Source organism: Patella vulgata, chromosome 8, assembly GCF_932274485.2.
Source record: "Patella vulgata chromosome 8, xgPatVulg1.2, whole genome shotgun sequence".
NCBI classification, from domain to species: Eukaryota; Metazoa; Mollusca; class Gastropoda; family Patellidae; genus Patella; species Patella vulgata.
The window spans coordinates 44,020,467-44,033,457 of record NC_065886.2 but is presented as its reverse complement, the minus strand read 5'-3'; the positions used below and the strand labels follow the sequence as shown (position 1 = coordinate 44,033,457).

The 12,991-nt window shown below is 36.4% G+C and overlaps 1 protein-coding gene across 2 annotated transcripts in view; it reads right to left on the bottom strand.

Moving 5' to 3' along the window:
• Positions 1-10,325, bottom strand: part of LOC126830351 (uncharacterized) — a 78,806-nt gene extending 68,481 nt beyond the window's left edge. The window contains exon 1 of one of the 2 annotated variants that reach the window (XM_050560728.2): positions 10,230-10,325. The gene's annotated coding sequence lies outside the window, so the exon portion shown is untranslated. Of the gene's footprint in view, positions 1-3,893; positions 4,086-10,229 lie in introns of those variants that run through there. The other variant, XM_050560727.2, reaches the window with a different exon arrangement.
• Between the last annotated feature and the right edge of the window lie 2,666 nt (positions 10,326-12,991).

Here is a 12,991-nt window from a genome sequence, read left to right as displayed (position 1 = left end):
GCTGTGAAAACGGAGTGGCGCTCCGGCCATAATACCCATACTATAGGCAGACGGCCTTATCATTTTAGATAAAATTTTAAGAAAGTACTCTACATGGGTGTATTACTAGCAATTTATTACACCCTACTGGTTAAACTTTTACACCAGACTGGTTAAACTTTTACACCAGACTGGTGAACCTAGCTATTATACCCCACTGGTTAACCTATTATATCCCAGTGATAACTTACTGTTTAACCTACTGTTTAACTTATCATATCTTTCTGGTTAACCTAGAATACCCTATTGTTTAACCTATCATTACCTACTGTTTGACCTATTATATCTTTCTGGTTAACCTAGAATACACTAGTGTTTAACCTATTATAACCTACTGTTTGTCCTACTATACCCTTCTGGTTAACCTAGAACACCCGAGTGTTTAACCTATTATACCCTATTGTTGACCTATTATATTCTCCTGCTTAACCTATTATATCCCAGTGTTAACCTATTAATCCCTACTGCTTAACCTAGTGTTAGCCTACTGGTTAACCTATTATACCCTACTGGTTAACCTATTACATCCCAGTGTTAACTTACTGGTTAACCTATTATAACCCACCGTTTAACTTATAATATCTTTCTAGAATACCCTAGTGTTTAAAGGGCCAATCCTGATAATATTTTGGAGGATAAAACTGCTTAATTTTGTGTTAAAATCCCTTAAAATCCTCTACCTTAGGGCCGAGCAACTAACTCAATATATGTGATACATTTTCAAACAACTTAAACCTGCCAGTCTTCATCTGGAAATGGAGACCAGTGTCCCAAGCTATATTATGCGATGTCTGGATAAAACCAGGCTTTAATTTTATAAAAATTATGTGTAGGTGAAATTTACCTTTCGTTATCAAGTTCAGCACATGGGTCATTCATTGTATAGACCTCTAAAGGAACGGGAATCAATTATCAAGTCGTCCAACAAAAAAATTGACCCGAAATCTTAAAAGGCTTACGTGTCTGGATAAGCAGTTTTGACGTTCACGCCCAAACGACTTAATATTTTGAGCTGAAAATTTGAGACAAGGTAAATACACCATTCCTCTATATTTTTGCGCTTAAATATCATATGTACTCAGACTTTTATTTTTGAGACTCTGTTCAATTCGGTATAGTCCCTTTAATCTATTATACCCTATTGTTTGACCTATAATACCCTACTGTTTAACCTACTACACAGTTTAGCCGACGATACACTACTATTCAACCAAGTATGCCCCCACTCTTTAACCTATTAAACCTACAATTTAACCTATTACATACTACTGTTTAACTTAAACCTATTAGTAAAGGTGAGTTAATTAAGAATATATGGCGTGACATTATGCAAGGCCTGTACAATAATTTTTTTTTTATGTTTACAGACTAGTAATTTAGTCACAGTTGTATTTTTGTAAATACAAAATGATGTTTTAAAAAGTTAACCTATATGGCATGCGTGGTATTACTGTCAGAAAACGGAGAATGTGATCACCGAGTGATCTAATGAGCTTTCTGTAGATCATAAAGCATGTTCTATATGCAAGTCGTCGGTTGGATGTTAATCTTTAACATGGCGAAGAGTAGGGTCGCCTGGCTAACCTCATAGGATTTCTCCAGCTACTTCAGTTCCATCCCAATTCTAAAGACTGTTACTCACATGCGAATTACAGAAAGCTATCATTTGTTTGTCCCAAACTGATCTATTTAGTGTCGAGTTGATATTAACCCTCTTTTCTTCTTTCGGTTTCAGGTTTAATTGGAATAAGGGACTTTTCCGAGCCTCCACGGAACGCTTTGTCCCTCCCCCCCACCCATCCTGTCCCAAACATAATATACAAAAGTTGAACTACGGTAGGAAATGAACACGTTTAAGGAGGGTTTGGATAAAAACTCATTTACTTAGATCCACCTAAAGCTAGGTTCCAACTATCACGATTCGCGCTATTACGACTGAAATCGTGGTTTTAATCGTGGAGTAATCGTAATGATCCTATCAGGTCTTATCATAATTGGGGTCAGTCGTAGCATTCGTGTTGAATATCTGCACATACCAGAACGTGGACTCAATGGGGACAATCATATCGTAACGCATCGTATGACAGTGGGAACCTAGCAATAGAACACAGAGGTTGTACGTTAAAATAATTGCATAGGTTTATATTAAAGGTGCCAACTGAATTATATTTTATTGAAGAACAATATCAGACAAAGCTCTGTGGGATGGCCGCAATTTTCTAAAACTGTAGCTGCTTAGTGGCTGATCTCATATCAAATAGAGAAACGTTAGCGTAATTTTGCTCGTGAAAATGTTGGCACAGTTACCCGTGTTTGAGAGATAACACAACTGTAGAGGATAAATTTCTAGTAAATGATGCAGATTTTATGTTTGTTTTACATTGTATTGCCTGACTGAACCACCAGCTGTGCGATGTCTCTAAAAGTTTTTTAAATTATGTTTAAGTAAAGGTTGACCCATTTTCCCATCTTATAACTGGATAATCCACACGGCGATTACTTGTCGCATCACATTCCCAGTTTTCCACATCAAAGCACACTATGTTTTTTTTTCATCGACGAAATGGTTGCCAGTAGATGATGATTTTTTTCCTCTACTGATTATAAATCCGGCATAAAAATGGGGACATTGAGAGAAATGGGGTTTAACGTCTACTCGACACAAACTAGGTTATTTCGGGACTAAAACATTGTTCAATTTTGTTTCAATAATTCGCGAAATGGCCGAAGAGAGAGAGAGAGAGAGAGAGAGAGAGAGAGGGAGGAATGGGGTTTAACGTCCACTCGACACAAACTAGGTCATTTCGGGACTAACATATGGTTTAATTTTATTTCAATAATTCGCTTCCGCGTAGGGGTCTTTAGCAATGGGAGGAAACCGAAGCACCCGGAGTAAACCCACGAGGTTGGACAGGCGACCCTACTCCTTGTCACGTACAACCGGGGAATCGAAACCACGCCAGCTGACTCAATGACAGAGATCTTATGATACAGCGCGCACGTGCTAACCATTCGGCCATCCAATGCCCCGGCATAAAAATGGAACTTGTTTGCATTAATAGTTGAGTCTGCTTTTTTCTTTAAACATAATATACTGTTTTATAAAATCTAACATTTAAGTTTGAAATTTTTTTTTTAATGCAGCGAGGCGAGGCGCAACTTTTGCGAAGTTTACTAACGAAATTGGCAATGCTGTAAATGACATGTCGCTACAATACAGCTCTTTGCATCGCAAAGTCTCTAAATGTTGCCGCTCCCGCCCCACAAATATCACTTAGGATAGTTTTAGATTGGCATTTAATTAATAGCCGAGCAGAATACTTTCCTTTTAAAAATAAATCTACCAAAGTAAAACATTTCCATTTGGTTGAAAGGCAATCATGTTTTTAAATCAAACAATGTATTTTGAACACTGAAATCTTATATATTTTATCTTCAAAATAGCCAAGTTTAAGGCATACATTCATACGTTATACACAGCACTTAGATTCAAATAGAACCGGTTTGAGATACTAAATGCCCTTTTAATTTGCATCCACAAAACACACACACACACACACCCTTTTTAAAAACAAAAACCCTATCGTTCAGCGCTTCAGGGAATTGGATTTATATCGATGTTGAATACAAAACCACTAAAGACTTCGATTTTCTATAGTTTAACACACGACAATATAAAGTGCCTATCGGCTAATATCAAAGTATCACCTTAATATCCGATAAGTTTTGAGTAAACTCATACTAACATAAAAAGGTGTGTTAAACTTAGAATAAAAGCTGCAGTCAAAGTTAAAACTATGCAAATTATTAGGAAAATATAATACTATGAATTATTTTAAGAACACAATACTTACTGTTATAAAAAAAGATGAATCCAAAATTTGAGAAAAAAAGAAGAAAAGTATAAGAAACCGTGGTTAAGATTCTGTGCGGGACCTCTATGTCTCTTACTGCTATTATCACCCATTCGCCGCCTGTTACTGACCAATCAGCAAGCGCGACTCAAGAAGAAATGAATATTGTCAAGATACTAATGCCATTCTAAGAATCAATGTTATTTCTTTCAATTCACGGACATAAATCAATTTGATATAATTAGAGCGGCAACACGGGTTGTCTGAAGTAGTCGAGGGCAGGTCTTTACGTAAAACCCGAAGACTAAACATGCGAAAGCTAACTTTCTCACAATAAGGTACTCCAATTCTATTTGATTAAGCGAACTCCTTTAAGTGACTTAATACAAAGCACATTTGTGTTCTCTTCATTAAAAGAGACATAAAGAAAAATATAGCAACAAGGGTCAAAGTGAAAGGAATGGATTTAAGTTTAAAGGAACGCTCATGTAGAGATATTCTGGGTTGTAAGAAACTGAATGAGGTATAATATTTTGTCAAGATTGTCGATTATTGCGGTTATCTAACGTTCATATAGGTATGTATGGTATCACCAATTACCTAAACTACAAAGTATATCCTGACCCAGGTGTGATTAACTAGACTACAAAATCTATTGTGACCCAGTCGTGATGTCACCTATATATATCAAACCCCTCTCCTCCACGTGTAAGTACCATCTATTGTGGGGTGGGGGTTAGATGTCTACCGTGTGCATTTTAAATCATACGGTATGTCACTGGTGTATAATGTCGAGAATTATATGACATTACGTAAATGGTAAAGTACAAGTGTGCACAACTATAAACAACAATATAAAATCACTAGTTATGCAAAATCCCAGAACAGAAGTGGTTCTGGAAATGATTAAAGATACATTATGGGAGATAAGATAAAGAGATGGCAGTTCTCGCTATAATAGTTAAAAACTAGATAGTGTAAAGGTAATTTGCTGAAAATTTCAGTCAAAATGATCCACTATGAGCCGAGAAAGAAGCGGGTGAAATTTTTGCATAGTCTCGGTCATCATTACTAAAATCATTTATATAAACAGCATAGTCTCGATTATCCACTTTTATTGATTTAATTATCAATAGCCGTTAGCGGCATATAGGAATCTAATCCAGCCAACATCTAAGGCTAGCCTTGACATCGAGAGTTTATTATGGTCTGGATAAGTTAATTAATGTCTAATTGATAATTTAGATAACATTTCAGGCCTAAAGAAAATCTTGTAATAAGCAGATTTTGCTCTTGCATAATGCATGTTTAAATCCCAAATAATTCTCTACAAATGTTTTCACCAAAGGCTCTTACACCACTTTAAACTTTGAACGTCGTCTGCCTGCAGAAAAACATAACAAGTGTCTATGTTTGTTATCCCGTATATTTTTGGCACCATCCATCTTATATATATATATATATATATATATATATATATTCTATATGAGAGAGAAGGCAGATGTAGAGCACATTTCTGGTAAATATTACAGAGTTTGTGTTTTCTATTGTATTATGATCCACAGAAGAACAAAAAGGGTCAATGGCATTTTGTAGAGCATGTTTTAGTAATAATTCGGGAGCTACGGTGGCTCAGTGAGTAAGACGGTGGCTCACTAACCTTGGAGATCGCTACATAATGTTTCTTTAAATAATATATCTAATATATTTTCACACGAGGATAACGGATTTTTATTATTAAAATTTAAATAACATCGACCCCCCTACCCGTGCCCGCTGAGTGGATCAACTATCGCCAAATTTTCAAGTTAATCTGTTATCGGTGATTAAATTAAAATACATCATGGGTATGTTTTCATTTACTTAAGGCTGTTCACACAATTAAAAGTCTAGTGTTTTAATATCAATACAATGGTGTGAAATATAAAACAAGGATGGATAGGTGGGCTACATTTATCAACTAAAAAGTTGAAATCAAAAGGAATTAAACTGAAGTGCCAATTTACTAGCATTTTGTGGGTCGCGAACATAATTTTAAGTGACAATTAAAAGAAATCAAATACTTCGAAAACAAATAGAAGACGTGTTTAAAGCGAAAACATATTCTGGGAAGAATTTATATATGTTTCAAATACATTTACAAGAAATTTGTGGTTGAAAATGTTGTTGAAGATAACGGTACAAGAGACTGCTGTTTAGGACAAATCACGACGTGGGCCGTTTCGAACATTTTAATTTAAAATGTACAGGAAATAATTCAATTCATGACTTTATTAAATAAACAAATACTTCGACCTAGGCTTCATTTTTCTTATACAGTGAAAATGAAATGAAATGGTGTTTAACATCCTATTTTCAGCAGCTCCGAACGTTAAAATCTGCATATCCCAACCTTGGCTTTTTTTTCACTAGCCGGCGGAGGTCTTTTAAACAGGGGCGGATCCAGAGTGAGAGCGGGGTGTTCAAAAACAGCACTTTTATGAGAAAAGTGTCACGGTCGTGTGTTTTATTCTTTATCATCAGATGGTGGGATGGGATGGGCATTAATGAAATTGAATCACAATGTGATCCTACTGATTTCGAATAAAAATTGACGTCAAACGGGTTGTTGGATTTCTCTCTTTAAAAAGTCCAATGTGTATGTATGCCTATGTAATTTGGAAAGGATGTTGGCATCATACATTGTCGGCTGTCAAATTGTCAATAAGAACCTGGCAAACCCCCTCCTTCAAAAATTCCTGGATCTGCCCCCCTATCAAAGCCATAATGCCTCCTACAGACATATTGTTTTGCGCCAGAAATGATATACTACTGTTGTATCTTAGGATTGGATAAGTTTCACATCTAAGTAATACATACATACGATGAGTAAACCAACTGTTGAACGCGAACCCAGAAAATATATAAGATGGACAGTCGGTTCCAAATGTTAGTCAAAAATATAATCCTATAAACCTTTACGACAAAATTGGGCATTAGAAAGAATACCTTTCAAAGTGCTAAGTGGGCGTTTAAAATAGGTATGCATAAACCAAAATGGTATACGAACATAATGTAGTAATATGGATGGCGGGATTTGTGCAAAAGAAGCTATTATGTCCTTGACTAATTATTCTCCATTGTCAAAATATTAGCTATGGTATAAGTTTATTTTGAAACGCAAATTAAATTATTTATGAAATATTGTGACAATAACAGGACATTGGGGTCTAAGGCCAAGGATAAAGTCTATTGTCTATTACACTCATGTGAGGAATATTCCATTCAAAATCTGGCTTATATATATCGTCATGTGACCATCAGGCTTAGTAACCAATCATCATAATATTTGACCAATTAAATAATAAATAGCAAAAGTTAAGGCATATAAAAACACTTGTGTGCTATTCCTTTCCGTATAACCCCGAGAAGAAGAAGAAGGAGAAGCGCGATTTTAGAAACCAGGTAGATTTGAGAGCGCAAACATCATGTCGTTGGAAGAGACTGTTAAGGTTCAAGTGACACCATCTGGGTTGAGAGATAGAATGACTTTATTTTTGATTTATGTTTGTAACCTATGTATCCAGCTTGATATACAACTGGTGAAACCGTACCTTTGTTCCCGTCATCTTGTTTATTAATCATACGATATTTTAGGACTGATAACGTGGGATGTCGGGGTGACATTTAAAGATACGTTTTAATGGCGGAGATAAAAATATATACACAACGTGAGTCATAAGAAGGGGAATTACAAATACAACCAGAAACAATACTAGACGATCCCAAGGATCATAAAATAGGTAGCAGAGAAGAGAGTATGCGTCACACGTGGGATGTGGGGAGTTTTTGTGGCTTTGTACTTTCCACATCTAACCAGCGACTCATAGAACATCATCGCATGGCATGTTGGATTTGGTTGCCGAACTGTGCTTAGTGCTACACGAGCCCGAACTCTGACGGATGAGCAGCCTGAAAAGTGGTATTGGGTTTTCTGTAAAGAAGGTATTTGGACCTAGTTAATATATATTTATTATCACCTGCAGGGGGTTATTAATATGGTATATTGAGAATTGGAATACCAATAGCGTGAGTTATGTCGAGGAGTATGTAACAATTGGGAGGGGGGGAGTCAAGTGGTCTAACGTATGCGCTTTAGATCAGAAGGCCTGTCATTGAGTCAAGTGATGTGGTTTCGATCTCTCTCTCTCTCCCTCTAAAATGTTCTCGTCAGAGGCTCTGATAATACTAAAAACACTGAGGTCTATTTCGTCATGGAGTTTGTTGTTTCCGAAATGATATGATATGAAATATATCTCTATAAGGAAGAGTTCTTTGTTCTAGTTCGATATTTGACAAAATAATATTTTTTTTACCCTTCTCAAACCCACTCACAATTTAGCTCGAACAAATTACACGTATGTATACTCAGCCAAATTAAAAACTTGACACTCGGGAATTTTGGGACTAGATTTTTAATATTTGGTTTAAGGCAACTATTTTAGTGTTATGTTGTGCACAGACGACCTTGACATCAACAGAAAGCAAAAATAAGTCTCGCCGAAAGTCCTTGACATTGATAACGTTCGTGATGTCACAGTACCCCCCAAAATGAAATTCACAGACTTGTATAACAATCGAAATAAAGTGTTTAGTAACGGCTGTGGCCTCCTCTAGCGTCTGGTACTGCCACACAACGTCGTCTCGTGGATCTCAGAACATTAGTAAACACTACCCGAGGAAGACGTCGCCACTGCTCAGCAAGAGCATGTTGAAGGTCATGCAACGTCAGTGGTGGATTCACTTGCTGACGAACACGTCGACCCAGTTCGTCCCAGATGTATTCAATAGGATTAAGGTCGGGGCTAAGCGACGGCCAATCCAGGACTTGGACACCGGCATTTCTTAAAAAATTCTGGGTAGCAATTTCTGTATGGGGTCGAGCATTGTTTTGTTGAAACGTCAGTCCAGGTCCATGTCTCTGCATAAACGGAAGAAGAACAGGTTGCAAAATCTGATCCCTGTACTGGACAGCATTTAATTTCCCTTGGACAACAACAAGAGGAGAACGTCCATGTGCACAAAAAGAACCCCAAACCATGACGCTGCGGCCTCCAAATCGGTCAACTTCTCTGACGCATACTTGAGCGTAACGTTCACCTCGTCTGCGGTACACTCGGGCCCTAAAGACAACCGAATTCCACTGTCTTTGAGTAAATCTTATGTGTCTTGTGGCCCACACAAGTCGGTTACGGCGATGAAGAGGTGTCAATATTGGTCCATTATAGGGCCTCCGAGCTCGAAGACCAGCGATTTCGAACAGTTTGTGCAGTTACCCTTCCACCAAACATCTCTCTACTTGTGGAGGTTGCAGTGACAAATCTATTTCTAAGATGACGTAATCGTAATGCTTGATCTTCCTGGAGTGACGTCACACGTGGCGCTCCCGCCCTTGGGCGGTCGGCAATAGTTCCAGTTTGAAGCACTCTCATTCTAAGATTAATTATTGTCTGGCGTGAACAATTAAAGGCTCTTGCAACAGTGACCACAGACTGACCAACATAGAGCCTACCTATAGCACGGATACGTTCTACGTTTGAAAGGCGCGGCATTTTCTAACAAAGATGAAAATAACAATTTTAATTTGTTTTTCCCGTTCAAGTTACGTGTGCGTGTTCAGTTTAAGCAAATTTGCATCGATTGACCTCACGAGTTTGTGTTTGCACGTGTTTTTCAGGTTTTCATCTTTATATGCTCAAAAGTCACGTGATCCACGTGACTTTACAATTTTATGAAATTAAAGGCTTCTTACTACTTACTATCGTTAGAAACACTTTACAATTTATTTGACTTACCAGAAACAAAAATTGTTGAAATTCATCAGTGTCAAGTTTTTAATTTGGCTGAGTATATTTAGTGTTATAACAAACGATTAGCATATGCAATATTTCTCAAATGAAATAAGAATTCAGATTAGCTTAAACTGTCGATATTTTTCTTTACAAAACTTCTATCCTCTTTTAAACTGTTCGAATGGGATTAGTTATTGATCCCGATATACACAGAACACATTTCAATGAAATATTACAGAGATTTTGCTCAATAACAGTCAGGGAATTTTAGTCAAAACGTGTCGCAATAATAAACGTTAATTGCATTCCATAGAAGTTTGGCGTGTCTATGTTGTCCTATAATTAAGTCAAGTTAGCAGTTATAACCGTTCTTTCACCTGTAAAAACGACAATGTCGTTGGCGTGGTTAAATTCGTGTTCATTGGCACAATCACTGGATTATGATTGCGCTAAGTCCCTTGGAGTAAACGTATATTAATATACAAGAAATGGTTGGATAACTTACTTTAGACAGGTATAAACAGCGCTTTAGATACCTCTAATCCATTTAGTTGTAGGCAGAAAGTTAATGTTATAGACTAGTTGACTGCACGAAACAAATCATACAACATATGCTAATCATTAACACGTGGTTATTTTTTTTTCTTTGCTGCACGTAGCTTGTTTTCAACACTAGCTATCTCATATCGTATTGACAGATAAATCATTGAGGTGAGAAGATTTCTCCACGTTACCCTAGATTTTCATAATTTTACTTAGTACACTATAATTTTGGCACAGGACCCTTTCCATTAGACAAAGAACATTAAAATACAAATGTACAAATCGTGTCTTTAAAAAAATCTGCATAAAACTGTGTATATTATCCTATTAAAAACAAACTGTGTATATTATCCTATTAAAAACAAACTGTGTATATCATCCTATGAAACGTGTGTAGGGCATTGCATAGTCCATATAACATAATGTTGAATGGAAAGAGTGTGTAAAACTCTTTCTATGCAGTTTTAATCGATTATTTTATACCTACAAGATTTACCAAGAACCATAGAATGTAAAATTTACATTAATTTTCTAAACGAGAGACTGTCTTCGGGATGTTCAATGGAACTCGCCTTGGGGTAAATATGCCAAAACTTGAATAATTGTTCATTGCCCTAGTCAAAGGGCGTGAAATATAAAACAAAGAGATATGACACCCTCTCTGCATATAATTGTGCATATTACCTATGATCTGTAAAATATAATGACTTTAATGATCGGTATATTTTTTTTAAACCAAATCCATACTTGACGGGGAATAGACAGTTTGATTTAAGTTGGCATGTATAATAATATCCCGTATACCTTGTGCGAATCATTCATTCCTTAGGAACAGCTAAAAGTCAATGTGCGGACAAGAATAATCCTAAGCCCATTCATTCATTAACTTGGGTGTACAGAATATGAATGAATAAAAGATTCAGTGTGCAGTCAAGATTAAATCCCATTCATTCATTATCTTGGTTGTAGGCTATTAAAACATTTTAAACTGCGGGTACAGCTCACGATGCATGTGTTCAAGAATAAAAGGCAAATACAGACTTTCAATCCATATACATTTAAAAGTAGCCCTATCTTACCTCACCATGAGAGCTAAATGTTGAATAAAATATGATTTAAATCAGTTTTCCCATTAAATCTGAAATTCCCATTACTTTCTGCTGCATTTAGGACGTTACCCTGTTCTACGGACGAATAATTCGTTTCTATCCATGTACATCAGAATGAAGATGGCATCTTACCTAGCCTTTTTTCTGTTTATTACTCTAAATCGATATCTTCGCCCTTATTTCTTTCATTACATAAGAAAAATTAATATTAGCAGTATTAAAATACCAAACTCGGATTCATCGTTCTTTGGGCGTCATACGTCGAGATATACTTTTAAAAAAACATTTTGATTGGTCAAACATTTTCAAGCATTTTCTAATAATTCTTATATCGAAAGTGGTTTTAAATTTCGACAAGGATTTGTTAGCGATTAAAAGTCTATAAAAACTGCCATGATTGATTCTAAATTAAAATTATCACCTTTTGTAAAGGACTTTTTTTCCGAAATATACAATTCTGTCATTCAACCCCCTTATGCAAATATCGAACCGCGGTGGCTCAGCGAGTAAGACGCTGGCTCGCTAGCCTGGAGGTCTTGGGTTCGGTCCCGGTGTTGGCTGAGAAATTCTTTCGGGATTTTCCGGCGTGGTTTGCCCTTGTCAATGGGGCAAGACGTTGGGCCTGGCCTGGACACCTGTCTAGTCGTCTGGATGGGACGAAAACCTAGATCGTCATTGGTGTGCCTCTAAAAGACGAGTTGGATTCGATATAAGAGTACACCATAGCACTGCTTTCTGGGCAAATTTTCCTCATAGCACACTGCATGGCGTATGTCCGTCTTTATTAGCGCAGTCGGTGTAAAAAAGTAGGACGTTAAACCCCATATATATAGATATTAGCACAACATAACTGTGGCTTGTCCTTGAATAAGTAGATTTATAGTAAATAAATATGTGTATTTTGCAATGTGTTCTATTTATCTAGGTTCTGTCAGACACCAACATATGAAATCTAGTAGGATGGGGGTATTTTTAGATCCCAAGAGGCTTTGGCACTCAATTACGACTTGTTCATCATTTTAGTCAATTAACTCACTTCAACAAACAACTCGACTCATCTAGTTAAGTAGAAAATACACAAATCGACAGAAAAATATAGAAAAATAACAAATAATCCTCAAAGAAGCCATCCATCATGAAATATCTATTATAAAAGAAGCTAGGAAGAAAAGATAATTAAGTTGTATAAAGCTTATCGAGTGATTTACAATAAACGAGGGCAAACTAGATCCCCCTTCTGACACCAATGCTTGTAAATAGTCTTATTAAAAAGCTGAGAAAATACCATCGTCCTGACAATATTATTCAAGTGGTAAGCTATGTCATAATTCTTACTTGAAGATGTCATTCTAATTCATAGACTGACACCTGGTATGCAATCGCCTTATAGACGCATCAATCGCATCGATTATTATCATACTCATCGTAGTAAAGGATTTCATGATTCATCTAGATTTGATATTTTTATGGACTGAACGGGGATCATGGCCAATGGGGTCGTTCTGGAAGCATTATATAGCATATATAGTTCTGATTTATAATAAGTATCAAAACTTAAAATATTATCACAAAACTACTCTTTGTGGCAATGAAATTAAGTTTTATTCAAAGTTTG